General features: G+C 50.3%; 1 pseudogene across 1 annotated transcript in view; it reads left to right on the forward strand.

Moving 5' to 3' along the window:
* The first annotated feature begins 2,507 nt into the window (after positions 1–2,507).
* The window catches only part of LOC308467690 (adhesion G protein-coupled receptor D2-like), a 634,294-nt pseudogene continuing 622,482 nt past the window's right edge, over positions 2,508–14,319 (forward strand). Inside the window, exons 1-4 of the transcript in view lie at positions 2,508–2,511; positions 10,846–11,066; positions 11,815–12,448; positions 13,367–13,473. The product of the transcript in view is annotated as an adhesion G protein-coupled receptor D2-like (transcript). The remainder of the gene's footprint in view (positions 2,512–10,845; positions 11,067–11,814; positions 12,449–13,366; positions 13,474–14,319) is intronic.

A 14,319-nucleotide genomic window follows, 5' to 3' on the forward strand; every position in this document is an offset into this window, starting at 1 on the left:
AGACAAAAGTCTTTGGTCTCCTGCAAATACCTCAGAACTCTCTTGATGCCATTCCAGGCTTGCACACTAGGGTTTGATGCCTCCCTGCTGAGCAGATTGACAGCAAACGCTATATCAGGTCTGCTCCACTGGGACAAGTACAACAAACTCCCTAGAGCTGACTGAAACACTTCAGTATTTTCGAACGCAGCGCATTCTACTTGCTGGCTGTCCTTCACAAAACTAGTCTCCATAGGACTTCTCACTCCTGCACAATCACTCATCCTGAACTTCTGAAGCAATTGCTCAATTTTACCTCTCTGGCTGAGCAAAAAACTTCCATCCTGTGCACGCTCAACATTGACACCTAGATCTTTCATGGACTTCATCTCTTTGTCCATTGCCCTGTGCCACTTGCCTGCTTCTTCCTCAGGTAAACTCTGAATATCCTCGAAGGATTCAGGTTCACATCTTGCAGAACCTACCCAGACGCCTGAAGCGTCGTACCGATCAGGAGGCCTCCTTGTCCTCGCTGATCTCCTCAGTGTGACTCTTGGTGACCCTGCCGCTTCACTGGGTCCAGCTAAATCATCCTCAGCTTCAGTGTCTTCCCCCTCTGACCTGCTGCGCCTCTTGGGCCTTACAGCTGGTCCAGCAGGTGAGGAAGGCTCACTCTTTGGCTCAAACTTGACACTTGCCTGAGGAGGTGTTTTAGGTTCCCCCCTCTGAGAGATCCTGAGCTGTCCCTGCCTTGGACTCTGTCCCTCTGGACCGTGGTCCCCAGCAACAAGTTCCTCTTCCTCCTCAACATCTGAGTCATAGAACTGCTGTGGAAGCACGTCTGGATTAGCGTGCAGACGTTTCCAACCGGCTTGCTCACAGAACTCAGCGCTATTGCTGATAACCAACCTAGACTGGTCTCCACTTGGATACGCAAACCGCCAGGCCTTTGAGCCAGGCTCATACCCTACAAAGATCATCCTTTTAGATCTTGGCTCACCTTTCTTGCGTAGAGCCTTTGGAATAAGCACCCAAGCCTCACAACCAAACACACGAAGGTAGTGTACCTTAGGCTTATTTCCATGCAGTAAGAAATACGGTGTATTTCCTACACTAGAGTTGTACACTCTGTTCTCGGTATGGACCACATATCGCCAAGCCTCCGACCAATATTTCTGGGGTAGCCCTGCGTCCCACAGGATCGCAGACACAGCTTCCTGCACCGTCCTGTTCTTTCTCTCTGCCACCCCATTCTGTTGCGGAGAGTAAGGAGCGGTCAGTCTGTGGCTAATCCCCTTCTCCCTAAAGAAATCCTGTAAAGCAGAACCAGTGAATTCAGCACCTCTGTCACTTTGAAAACCACGAACTTTGGTGGAAAAAGTTACCTCAACTGCGGTGATCCAATCCCTGATCATTTTAGCCGCCTCCCCTTTCGTTTTCAGAGAGAAGGTCCAAGCAGACCTCGAAAAATCATCAATCAAAAGCAAAGAATACTTCGAACCTCCCAGTGACTCAACAGACATGGGTCCACACAAACCTGCATGAATTAATTCAAAGGGTTGTGTGGAGCTCAAGGGTCTTCCCCCTCCTCATTTTATGCTCACAACAACCCTGTGAGGCAGGTTAGGCTGAGAGGCAGGAACTGGCCCAAGCTCACCCAGACAGCTTCATGGTTGTGTGGGGATTTGAACCCTGGCCTTCTAGGTCCCAGCCCAACACTCTACCCACTACACCACACAGCCAGCCCCCCCCCCCCGGTCAGGAGTCCAATTCCCAGAATTCTCAGCCAGTACTGCCCTGTGATACTGGAGCTGTGGAAATGCATTGCCACCCATTGGGACTCTTTTTCTGCTTCAGCAAGACGGTCTCCTAGGTTCTCCTTGAAGGCTTTTAAGGCCAGAGAATGCACATCTTGAATAAATGAAAGCCCAATGGACAAAAAACGGCAGGAACCTAGGCAAATGGCTAGAGGAGAGGATTGCTGATGGCTCTAGATATAATGACTAGGCTCTGCCTCCATTGTTGGAGGCAGTGGTGCCTTTGCATCCTAGTTGCTAGAAACCACAGGAGGAGAGAGCGGTCTTGTGTGCGAATCCTCCTTGTGTGTTGGCCTCTGGGTGAACAGGATGCTGGACTGAATGCTGGACTGAACGGGCCACTGGCCTGATCCAGAAGACTCTTTGGATGGTCACTGCTGAGGATCTCATGAGAGATCTTCCACGGTGCCGCAGGAAGGTTTCTGGAACTGGGATGAAGGACATTACAAGACGTTAGCCAGTACAATCTTTTAGATCATCATGCACTTTCCCAGCTGCACACAGATGGTGAGATTTAACTCTGCTGAAAATATCATTTGCATTCTCACACAAATAAGAAAGAGGAAGGATAATGGCAAAATAAAATATCTTCTCATACTTCTCTAAATCCGTCCAGAAGTTTATTGGTCCAGAGTGGCTGGTGAGAGCCATGTGGTTGAGCTGGAGCAACTAGCTCAACTCTCTCTGCAAGCTGAGTTTCTCAGGTACACCATGGGTGAGGGGACAATAGCCTTGACTACCTATTTCCTCCCAAGGTAAGGGGAAGAGGCATGGCTAAGATGGCAGGACAGCTTACTCTGTGATGTTAACCCCTTCATGCACTAATTAGACTGAAGCATGTTGGTTATATGAGACTGGTTATCCCACACAACATGCTCTCACGCAAACCATGCCCTCCAACTGAAACTCCATTTCCTGGACAATATCAACTTTGTATTTTGTGCCTGTGAACTGCACAGTGAATATTTTTATTAGAAAAGAAAACAGCCCGGTGTTTCAGCTTCTCAAAGTTGTTTTATTCAGTGCACTGCTACAGCTTGTCACACCCAAATTCTCCAAAGGAATCTGCCAAAGTGCTTTTCCAGGCAAAAGGGGGCAGAGGGAGAGAAAGAAAGAACCTCAAATTCACTAGACCAGGGATGGGGAATTCTGTAGCCCTCTAGATGTTGTTGGATTCTGAAATATACTCAGAGTTGAGAGTGGATTTCATGCGCTTTATTCAGCTCATAGTGGTAAGGAGGAATGAATGTCCCCTCAAAGTATCTGCTTTATATACATTATTTACACAATGGGCTGCACGTGATTGGTTAATTCCGGAATTCTCCTGTAGGCCAATCAGGTTGTGGATTCACTTCCATCTGGAGCTGGATTGGGTGGCTCCTGCAGACCAATCATACTGCTGCATTGTTCTAGGACCAATCAGACTGCTGCATTTTGGATCCTATTGTTCTAGGACCAATCAGACTGCTGCAGTTTGGATCCTATTCAGCTCAGTACATAACACCCCTCCCCTCCAAGTTCCAGTCCTGCCCGGGAGGTCGCATTCGTAGTCCTCAAGGTACGCCGGTGGCCTACGTGTGCGTTGCGGCCTAGGGTGTTCCCTGGTCTGGGGGTTCAGGTTCTGGCTCGTGTTCCGAGGATGCTGGCTGTGATGGGGCTGTTTGGTCTGGCTCAACTGGCTTGCTCAGTCATGGTTCTGGTTCTGGTGTCCTTTCGGCCTCATGGGTCCTCTCTGTATTTACTGATTCTGCCTCTCCTGCTGGCCCCTCCTGTTCTACTGGCCTCACTGCCCCACTGTTCCCTTGGGACTCCTCTGACCTGTCCTCCTCCTGGTTTTCTCCCCGGAATCGTCGCCGTAGCTGGTCGCAGTGGCGGCGCCAGCATTGCCCCCCATCCGTTAGCACCTCGTACGACACGGGGCCAGTGACCCTGGTGACTGTGGCGGGTACCCATGCTGGGCCTGCCCCAAAATTCTTTGCGTACACTGGGTCCTGGGCCACGAAGGTCCGAGGGTTCCTGCCTTCCCTCACCACTACCTCATCCTGAGCTCTATCGGGGTGAAGGCGGTCCAATCTGATTGCAAGGCGCCGACCCATTAGTAGTTCAGCGGGGCTCCGGCCAGTCGTTGAGCTGGGGGTGCTGTGCTGTGCTAGAAGGAATGTGGCAAGGCGGTACTCCCAATCCCCTTCTGTCATGCGGCGGAGGGTGTCCTTGGTGGTCCGCACCATGCGTTCTGCTTGGCCATTGGTGGCAGGGTGGAATGGCGCCAAGCGGATGTGGCGGATGGCGTTCTGCGCTGTGAAGGTTTGGAATTCTCCTGACGTAAATGCGGTTCCGTTGTCTGAGACGAGAGTGTCAGGGAGCCCGTGGGTTGCAAACAGCCTGCGTAGTACCCAGATGGCTGCGGACGTGGAAGTGGACGGTACCAGTGCGACTTCCAGCCATTTGGTGTAGGAGTCCACCACTATGAAGAATGTTTTCCCCTGAAAGGGGCTAGCGAAGTCCACATGCAGGCGTGACCATGGTGCTCAGGCGGACTCCCAGGACTGGACTGGGGTCCTTGAGGGATCTGGGCGAGATTCTTGGCAGGCCTGGCAGTGTTTGACCCAGGCTTCTAACTCTCCGTCGATCCCCGGCCACCACACATAACTCCTGGCAAGGGCCTTCATTCTCACTACCCCTGGGTGTGTCTCGTGTAGGGCTGCGAGGACCCTTTTGCGGAGGGGCTGGGGAACAACGACTCTGCTTCCCCATAACAGGCACCCATTGTGGGCCGACAGTTGATGTTTGCGGGTTGTGTAGCAGGCGAATTCTGGCCCGGGGCTGCTGCTGGGCCATCCCCTCCACACCCAGTCCAGGACCCGGGAGATGACCCTATCTTTCTTGGAATGGTGTGCAACTTCTTGTGCCTGAATGGGGCGGTCGGGAAGCAGCTCCAGGCTCATAACCTCTTGCGCGGGTGCTGGGTCGGGGCCTGTTTCCGGTAGTGGTAGCCTGTTGAGGGCGTCCGTGTGGCCCATCACCTTCCCAGGGCGGTGAATCAGTGCATACTGGTAGCTGGCAAGGAAAATTGACCACCTGAGGAAGCGAGGAGACAGCACTTGGGGGGTCTGCTTTTCGGGGGCAAACAAGCCAAGCAACGGCTTTTGGTCAGTCACCACGGTAAAGGGCCGTCCGTACAAGAAATCATGGAATTTTTTTACTCCCTTCACAATTGCCAGACCCTCCTTGTCGATTTGCGAGTAGTTCCGCTCAGTTGCGTTGAGTGTCTGGGAAAAGTATGCCACCGGCACCTCTCTTCCATCCGGGAGTTGGTGCCCCAGGACAGCTCCAATGCCATAGGGTGAGGCGTCGCATGCTAGCAGCACCGGCAGCCTCTTGTGGAAGTGTGCCAAGACTGAGTTTGAGACGAGCAAGTCCTTGACTGCCTGGAATGCAGCCTCCTGGCGCTGGCCCCACACCCAAGGGGCCCGCTTGTCCAGGAGTCTGTGTAGGGGCTCTGCTACCGCCGCCTTGTGGGGAAGGAAGGAATGGTAAAAGTTCAATAGTCCCAAGAAGGTCTGAAGTTCAGTCTTGCTCTTTGGAGCTGGGGCATCACAAATGGCCCGTACCTTGTCCCCAGTTGGGTGGACCCCTTCTGCGTCCACCATAAATCCCAGAAAGTCCACCTGAGGCACTCCTAGTAGACATTTTTCCCGCTTCACCTTGAGACCCGCCGTCTGGAAACGGTGCAGAACAGTGCGGAGGCGGTCCTCAAACTCCTCTGGCGTGGGCCCGGCAATCAACACATCATTGAAGAAGGGGGTGATGCCAGGAATCCCTTTAAGGAGAGAGTCCATTAGATTCTGGAATATGCCTGGTGCCACGCCGAATTGCAGCCGCTTTACCCTGAACGCTCCTATGTGCGTCACAATCCTCTGTGCCTCTGCTGTGGCCTCATCTACAGGCAGCTGTTGATATGCTTGGGCCAAGTCCAGCTTGCCAAAATTTTTTGACCCAGCCAGGGTGGCAAGGACCTGGCTGACCACTGGCACTGGGTATGCGTGGGCCGTGAGGGCCTTGTTTATGGTACATTTGTAGTCTGCGCAGATGCGGACTGAACCATTAGGCTTGACGGGTGTGACGATTGGGGTTTTCCAGGGGGCATTAGGCACAGGTTCCAGCACTCCTTGCTCCACGAGCCGGTCCAATTCCTCGTCTATACGGGGTTTCAGGGCGAACGGGACCTGGCGGGCCTTGAGCCTGACAGGTCGTACTGCGGGGTCAAGCTGTAGAGCAATGGGGCCCCCCCGTATACTGTCCCAATTTCCCATCGAAAACCCCTGGAAATTCCTTGCATATGGCATCCACGTACACTTGTACGCTAGTGCGGTTCACCCCGGTGACGGCTACCCCCAGTGGTCCAAACCATGCCAATCCCAGTAAGCTAATGTAGGGGCCCTTGACCACAAGCAAGTCCAGTTGCCGCGTTTGCCCTTGGTTTTGCACCCTGAAGGTCCCCACCCACATTGTGGGGACCTTACGTTTCTGGAAGTCCAGGAGGGTGAATGGGACCGGCCTGAGTTTGGGACCCCCACTAGGACACAGTTTACTTAAGGTTCTTGTCGAGATTATGGATAGAGTTGAACCCGTGTCAAGCTCCATGCGGCACGGGGCCCCCTCTATCTGTACCTCTACATAAATTTTCTCTATGTTGGGGTGGGGCAAGTGGTATACCTGGAAGTCCGTGAGCTCCGTCGAGTTGCCTTGGTGCGTTGCGCCCCGGGACCTGGGGCTCTTGGATTGGTCATCGGATGCCTGGCGTCGGGTGGGCCGAGCCCGACACACCCGGGCGATGTGTCCCGATTTTCTGCACTGCCTGCACTCTGCGTTGCGGAAACGGCAGGTCCTCCTCTCGTGACTCTCCCCGCAGCTTGCGCAGTTCCCTCCTTCTCGTCGAGGCAGCTGTGGTCTGTGCGCTGCTTGAGTGCGCTGCTGTACTCAGTGCACCTCCTCCCTGTCTGATCCTGAGTCGTCGGTGAGGTCTTCGTGGTGGACCCTCGGTTGGGACGGCAGGCTCGGCCGTGCCTCTTGTGTTGACCTCTCAGCAGCTTCCGTTGCCAGGGCCTCCTCCAGAGCGACCTGGAACACTAGTCAAAATAAAAAAAATCCTTCCAGTAGCACCTTTAAGACCAACTAAGTTAGTTCTTGGTATGAGCTTTCGTGTGCAAGCACACTTCTTCAGATACACTGAAACAGAAGTTGCCAGATCCTTCTATATAGTGAGAAGGTGGGGAGGGGTATTACTCAGAAGGGTGGTGGGAATTGGAGATAGGCAGATAGCTGAGATGAGCCTGCTGACGACTCTTAACGACTGTAATAGGTCTTACAGGAAAAGGCAAGGGGTGAGAAGGTGAGAAATGGCTTAGTCATGTATAATGGGATAAGAATCCAATGTCTTTGTTCAAACCAGGTCTCTCTATGGTTTTAAATTTAATCTCTGATGATGCGTTGTACTGTTTTAACTTGGGAGCTGTATGTGATGACTAGAGGTGTTCTGTTATTTTCTTTTTTGGGTCTGTCTTGCAGCAAGTTCTCTCTGGGTATAAGTCTGGCTCTGTTGATCTGTTGTCTAACTTCATCTGCTGGGTATTTTAGTTCTGAAAAGGTTTGCTGTAGATCTCTTAGGTGAGAGTCTCTGTCTGTAGAATTGGAACAGATGCGGCTGTAACGTAGTGCCTGGCTATATACAATGGACTGTTTGGTATGTTTGGGATGGTAGCTAGAGGCATGTAGATATGTTTGTCGGTCAGTTGGTTTACGGTATAAGGTGGTGTCTATGGCAGACCAACACGGCTACCTATCTGTAAAAATAGATTGTTAATGAACCGAAGTGGAAAATTTAAGGTTAGAGTGTCTCAAGTTAAATTTTAGAACAAAAATTGAGAAAGATGGAAAGGACTTGCTGAAATAGCTAATTGAACTAGAATACGAAAAGGGAGGTGTGAGGAGGTCGATGAAACAAGCATACGAAAGGTAAAGATATGGAAAGGTTGGATGTGTTTTTAAATGTTTGTGTTCTATTTTTCTTTGTTGTTTTATTGTATTGTTTTTTTCCCCTTTGATGTATTGTAAGGTATTGTTTTGTTTTGTCTAATTCTTTATTGTTCTCTTTTCCTGTTCTCTTTTCCTGTAATTTGTAAACTCTTAATAAATATCTTTTTTTAAAAAAATGACCAAATTTCCTGTGATAGTCATGAATACATCCTGCATGCAAAACCTTGTTAGTATCTGCAACACAAGAAGTTTCATCCTGCACAACATCAACAGACTCATCATAATGCAATACAAACAAATGATCAATATAATCAGCATGCAATACAAAGTCACCTTTCTTGGTGATGGTGCACTTCCTCTTCTTGAAGGAAACTTCTATGTCCTGTTCAGTCAGCTGCGAGACACTCAGTAGGTTGTGTGCAGCATCTGGAACAAAAAGAATGTTGCGTATCAAAGCATCCAAGCTGTGAAGAACAACTGTTCCGTAGCCTTGACTGGAGATTGTGTGGTCATCCGCTTGGTGAATCGCACCTTCCTGAGGAGTAAAGGACACGAACAGGTGTTTGTCCCGACAAACGTGTCTGGTCGCTCCTGAGTCGACAATGAAGAAAGATCTAGATGTCTTCTGGACCTTTGGAGTGAAGCGTGAGACCATTGCCTTGTGTTGCGGTGTCCCGGACTTCTGACCTTTGCCTCTGTCTTTTCCACGTGTTGAGCTTTTGCTGTGCTGCGCTGCTCTGTTGCCTTGGCCTTGGGATGTTTACACTCCCTTTTCACGTGGCCTAGACGTCCACACGAGTAGCATTTCACTGCCTTCAAAGCTTTGGCGCCATCTAGTGGTTCCACTGCATTCTGGGATGACGTCTGTGAGGACTCCTCCTTAGTGATGCAGCTAGCACTACGCCGATCCGCTTCATTTAACACCACAGCAGTAACATGCGCTACTGTTAGCCGAGCAGTAGGCAAAACAGCAAGGTGGCTGGCAATCACTTCCCAACTTGAACCCAAAGAATGTAGTATCATGAAGGAATACACAGCCTCTGGAAAGGTGATTCCACGCTGTTGCAACTCATGCCTAAGATTTTGCATTTCCATGAGGTGGGCATGTACGTCTGCTCCTTCAACAAGTGCCATATCATGCAACTTGGCATAAAAGAACAAAGAAGCGCCCGCTTCTGTTCTCAAATGTGACTCTTGGAGACTGTGCCACATCTCTCTGGCTGAGGCCTTGTCACGCAAAAGACATAACTCTTCAGGAGACACAATAAGCATCAGAGTTCCCCTTGCTTTGGAATCCTTAGCCTTCCATTCATCGGTCGTTGGAGCTGGGGGGGGCGTCTGTTATCACATTATACAGACCCTCTTTTCGTAGCAGAGCCTTTGCATATTGCACCCAGTTTTGATAATTCCCTTTTCCAAGCTTTGGAAATCCAAGAACCTCTGTTACTCTTGGACTGGCCATGTCTGTGTCTTTTAAAGCAAGCTGCGTCTCTCTACCAGCTGCATTCCAAAAACACACTTTCGCTTTCTCCTGAGCTTTGGCTAGAAGTTCAAAGTCCACCCCTTAATGCCATTAATTAGAGACTAGCAGGCTTCCTGGGGCAAGAGCACATACCTCTCATCAATCTTCTTGACACGCAGAGAAGATAAGCTGCATTCCGTTCTTCTGCCATTCTTCTGGGCCCATAACCAAAAATATCGGGATCTCCGCTCGGCCAAGCTGATAAAGCTCATTTTCTTCCCGAGCCTTTGAAATCGCCTCCCGACGTTTTTAACAACCTTGAGCCTTTGATGAGGCTCCAAGGCACATCCTCCCAGCAGAGCATCAAAACAGCACGCGGAAGTGATGAGATGTATGGCTACATTGTAAAGAGTTTTATTTCTAAACTATGCAGAACAGAAAAGACATCCTCTCTCTATGAAAGCAGAGAGCAACTGAATAAAGGAACAAAGGAAACAGGAAACCACTAACGTCACATCCTGTCTCCTCTCCCGTGAGACTTCCAGTAGTATGGAATCCCTGGAATGTAAACAGAGTCCTGTGACTCGCAGCAGCTGCTCAGTGAGAAACAGAAACTAACACTTCATGCCTCTCCCCATCCTAGGTCATCTTATATGCCATGTAAAACTCACTTCCAGGTTATTTCTCAGGGGCTACCCAAGCCCTCTTTGTTTTGTTTTTAACTGTGAGAAGTCCATTTCCATCGAAGTGGGTCCTTTTATTACATTAAGAATTTGGAGTTTGAGTTTCCATCATCCCTCCTCACCCTTTTTCCCTTTTGTGTCACATACATCCGAGGGCAGGGGCTGTATTGTTTTTTTCTTGATTTGTTGGCCACTCTGGAGGTTTTCTCAGCTGAACAGCAGGGTAAAAGCACTTTGGATAAAATGAATGATAAAATAATGCCAGCCAAGGGACTTCTTGGCAGAGGAAGTTGACCTCACCTGTCAGGGAATTGACATCGGAGCCAGAGGCGGAGGGAAGGCTCCCAAGCGATGCTGGAGAAGGGCCCAGCAGGGAGAGAGGCAGCTCATCAGCTGGGGAAGGAAATCAGCGTAACACCAGGGATAAAGGGGGGCAGATGGGGGAATCGGCGAGGGGGCTCCAGGACTCCTCGCCGGAGACCAGCGGGGAGAGCACGGGTCCTCCGCTACCCACACCCTCCCTGCGCAGAAGACTTCTGCGCAGGGAGAGTAGGAGGAGACTTGGCGTCAAACAGCTTTTATGCTGGAAAAGGTTTAAGAAACGCCCACTGACGGATTCTGCTAGTGACTGAAACAGCCACGAAGTGAAGGGCTGTCCAGACAGAAAAGGTTTAACAAGGCAACCTAGCCAGGAGTGGCGGCAACTTACGCACGAGCAACCCCTATATTTATTACATCACCATAGGGGGATGCTTATCCCAGAATCATAGAATTAGAAGGGACCTAGAGGGTCATTTAGTCCAACCCCCTGCAATGCAGGAATCACAGCAGCTACTTTAGCTTTCCCTCCATGTGGTTCCCCCTGCAGATCCTGGCTCCGTCCCCCTGATCATAGAGATGCTTGGAGACGTGTATGAATACATGCCCATCCTTCAGGACTGGTGGTATGCAGATGGGTATGCCAGCAGCGCTTTGCTCGGTTGCCATCTGAGCTGGCATCTCTTGGGGAAAAGCTGCAGTTCTACCAAGTACAGAGCGCAGTCTGGCTGGATGACGGAGAGGTGTTCCTGCAGAAGCCGAAGCAGAGGCGTGAGTAGAGATATGCTGCACTATTGAACCTAAGATAAGCCTGCTAGATCAGGTCAATGGCCCACCTGGTCCAGCAACCGGCTCTCACAGTACCATGTGCACCTAGACACCTGTGGGAACCCAGGGAGCAGAACATGAGCACCAGAGCCCTCTCCCTCCCCTCCTGTGGTTTCCAGGAACTGGTTTCCAGGAGCATGGCTGCCCCCAACTGTGGAGGGCAGAGCACAGCCATACTGGCTAGTAGCCATTGACAGCCCTCTGCTCCTTCTCCTCCACCTCCTCCACCTCCTCCTCCTCCTCCTCTTCCTCCTCCAGGAATTGGTCCAATCCTCTTTTAAAGGCATCCATGTTGGTGGCCATCAGAGTTCCATAGCTTAACTCTCTATGCTGCAAGAAGAAGGGCTTTCCTTTTATCTGTCCTGAATCTTCCATCATTCAGCTTCACTGGATGACCACAAGTTCCAGCGTGATGAGAGGAGAAAAAAATTTCTCTCTTCACTTTCTCCTGGCCATGCATAATTTTTATAAAAATCCTATCATGTAACCCTTCCTTGCTTTTTCTCTAAAACTAAAAAGTCCCAAATACGGCAACCTTTATTCATACAGAAATCGCTCCATCTCATAGATTTGGGTTGCCCTTTTCTGAACTTTTCCCAACTCTACAACATGCTTTTTGATGTGAGGCAACCAGAACTGTTTTAAATGTTGGGTCCTTGGTCACATCCCCATCTCTCTCCCCCACCCCCAGGAAACATCTCCGCACCAATCCTGGTATTCAAGAACAGACACAAAGTGTGTGAAGGTACTAGCCGTCTTCCCAGAGATGCCCGCCGTGAGTGCTTGTGCCCATGTCCAGTGGGACCCTGAGGCTGTGGAGAGCTCCACTGTCTTCTCCTATGCCATCCCGGCTTTCATCAATGAGTTCCAGTTGCGTGGCTTCGTCGACGAGGATAGCTTCATCAGGTTTGCCATCATCCTCCATGGGCACCACTCCCCGTACCTGCCAGTTTTTTGTGCCGATGGGTAGTGGCACCACTTCTGTGTCACATGGCAGCATCAGAATGGGGCATGGGCCATCCACGCTGACGGGAAGGAGAAGGCCTCAGCCACAGGGCTTTCAGCTTCCCATGCCGTGGATGGCCACAGGATGTTCATTATCGGGCAAGATCAGGACTCCCTGGGTGGGGCCTTCAAAGAGAAAGAGTCCTTCAGCGGGAACCTCACTGGTTTGCATGTTTGGAGGAGGGTCCTCAGCAGGGAGAAGATGGAGAAAGTGCGCTCCTGCATCCCTATTCAAGAGAGCCTCGTGTTTGCCTGGAGCAGCGACATCCTCGAGGTGGAAGCGAGCATCCAGCAGGCCACAGTGCAGCTAACCTGCCCAGGTAAAGCGCTCTCAGGTTGTGACTGCACCAGCTGTCTGAATCTGGTCTGTGATGAGCTGGCTGATTTGCATGTCCCTGTTTTCAGTTGGTGTGGTCTGGTTATATGCCTATATTGGATGGGGGCAGGGGAGGAAGCTGCCCCAGGACAGGGGTGGGGATCCCTGTGGCCTGCAGACCATGGCCAGTGATGATGGGAGTTGTAGTCCCAACTGAAGGGCCACAGGTTCTCCTTCCTTGTTTAGGAGGCATCTTGGGCTGGAAGGGGTTTGAACTCTCTTGGGTCTCCATTGCAAAATGGGCTTGTTGAGATAGGTAGGTAGATACCTGCTGGGGTCTTCTTTCTCCAAGGGTTGAAGATGTCCATGGCGATCAGGTTGTGTGACTCAGCTACCTGCAAGTACACAAATGACAGAGTGTATTTCGAATAAACTGTGTGGAGCAGGAGCAGATGGCGGGGAGGGGCGATGGCTGCGACCTGACTCCTGACGACTGAGTCAACGCCACTTACCTGGAGGCAGTGGGGGAGGGGTGAGGCAGCAGGGAGATGGGGCAAATGCATCAACAGGAGAGCTGGGTGGAAGTAAGATGCTTTATAAGGACCTAGTAGCAGTGAGTGCCTGGCGCTGCCTGGGAGTTTTTAGGGAATAAAAAAATTGCAATTTTAAAACTAAAAATAGCATAATTCGTGATTTTGGACCCATGACACCAAAATTGGGTAAACTCATGCCAAAGTCACGTTTTGGTCTGACATCTTGATTCAAAACGGCACCTAGAATCCAAGAGTCTGCCAACTCCACCCTCAGGAAACCCCCTGCCGAATTTGGTGATGATGCTTCAAGGGGTATCCCAACCTATAGAAAACAAACAATTTCCCAAAACATCGAGTAGACGGAGGATGTTGTTCTTGTTCTTTTCCAGTGCCTGTGCAGGAATGTCATATGTTTCAGGTCATGCAGGGAAGCCTTGCTTATGCCCCCTGCCTGCAGCTGCTGCCTTTTGTCTGCCACTACAAAAAAGGTATGGCAGTTCTGACTATCCTTATCTCCAGACTCAAACTGTGGCAACTGTCATTTTAAGCCCAAGGTCCCCATTTCTTTGTGCCAGCAATCGGTGGGTCAGAGCAACAGGGAAGTGGGTGGAGCAACAGGTGTGACTCTTACTTTGTTCAGTATGGTCCCATCTGCACGGTGCATTAAAAGCACTCCCCCCAAAAAAAGAAGAATAATGGGAACTGTAGTCCACTGAGACCTTTTAACATCACAGTAATCCAAGTTTATGCACCAACCACTGGTGCTGAAGAAACTGAAATTGACCGATTCTATGAAGACTTACAACACCTTATAGAAATGACACCAAAGAAGGATGTTCTTCTCATTATAGGGGATTGGAATGCTAAAGTAGGGGATCAAGAGATAAAAGGAACAACTGCCAAGTTTGGCCTTGGAGATCAAAACGAAGCAGGGCAAAGGCTAATAGAGTTCTGTCAAGAGAACAAGCTGGTCATCACAAACACGCTTTTCCAACAACACAAGAGACGACTCTACACATGGACATCACCAGATGGGCAGCATCAAAATCAGATTGATTATATTTTCTGCAGCCAAAGATGGAGAAGCTCTATACAGTCAGCAAAAACAAGACCTGGAGCTGACTGTGGCTCAGATCATCAGCTTCTTATAGCAAAATTCAAGCTTAAACTGAAGAAAGTAGGAAAAACCACTGGGCCGGTAAGATACAATCTAAATCAAATCCCTTATGAATCACAGTGGAAGTGAGAAACAGGTTTAAGGATTTAGATTTGGTGGACAGAGTGCCTGAAGAACTATGGATGGAGGCTCGTAACATTATACAGGAGGCAGCAACGAAAACCA

Source organism: Podarcis pityusensis, assembly GCF_964106645.2.
Source record: "Podarcis pityusensis genome assembly, chromosome: W".
Taxonomy (NCBI): Eukaryota; Metazoa; Chordata; class Lepidosauria; order Squamata; family Lacertidae; genus Podarcis; species Podarcis pityusensis.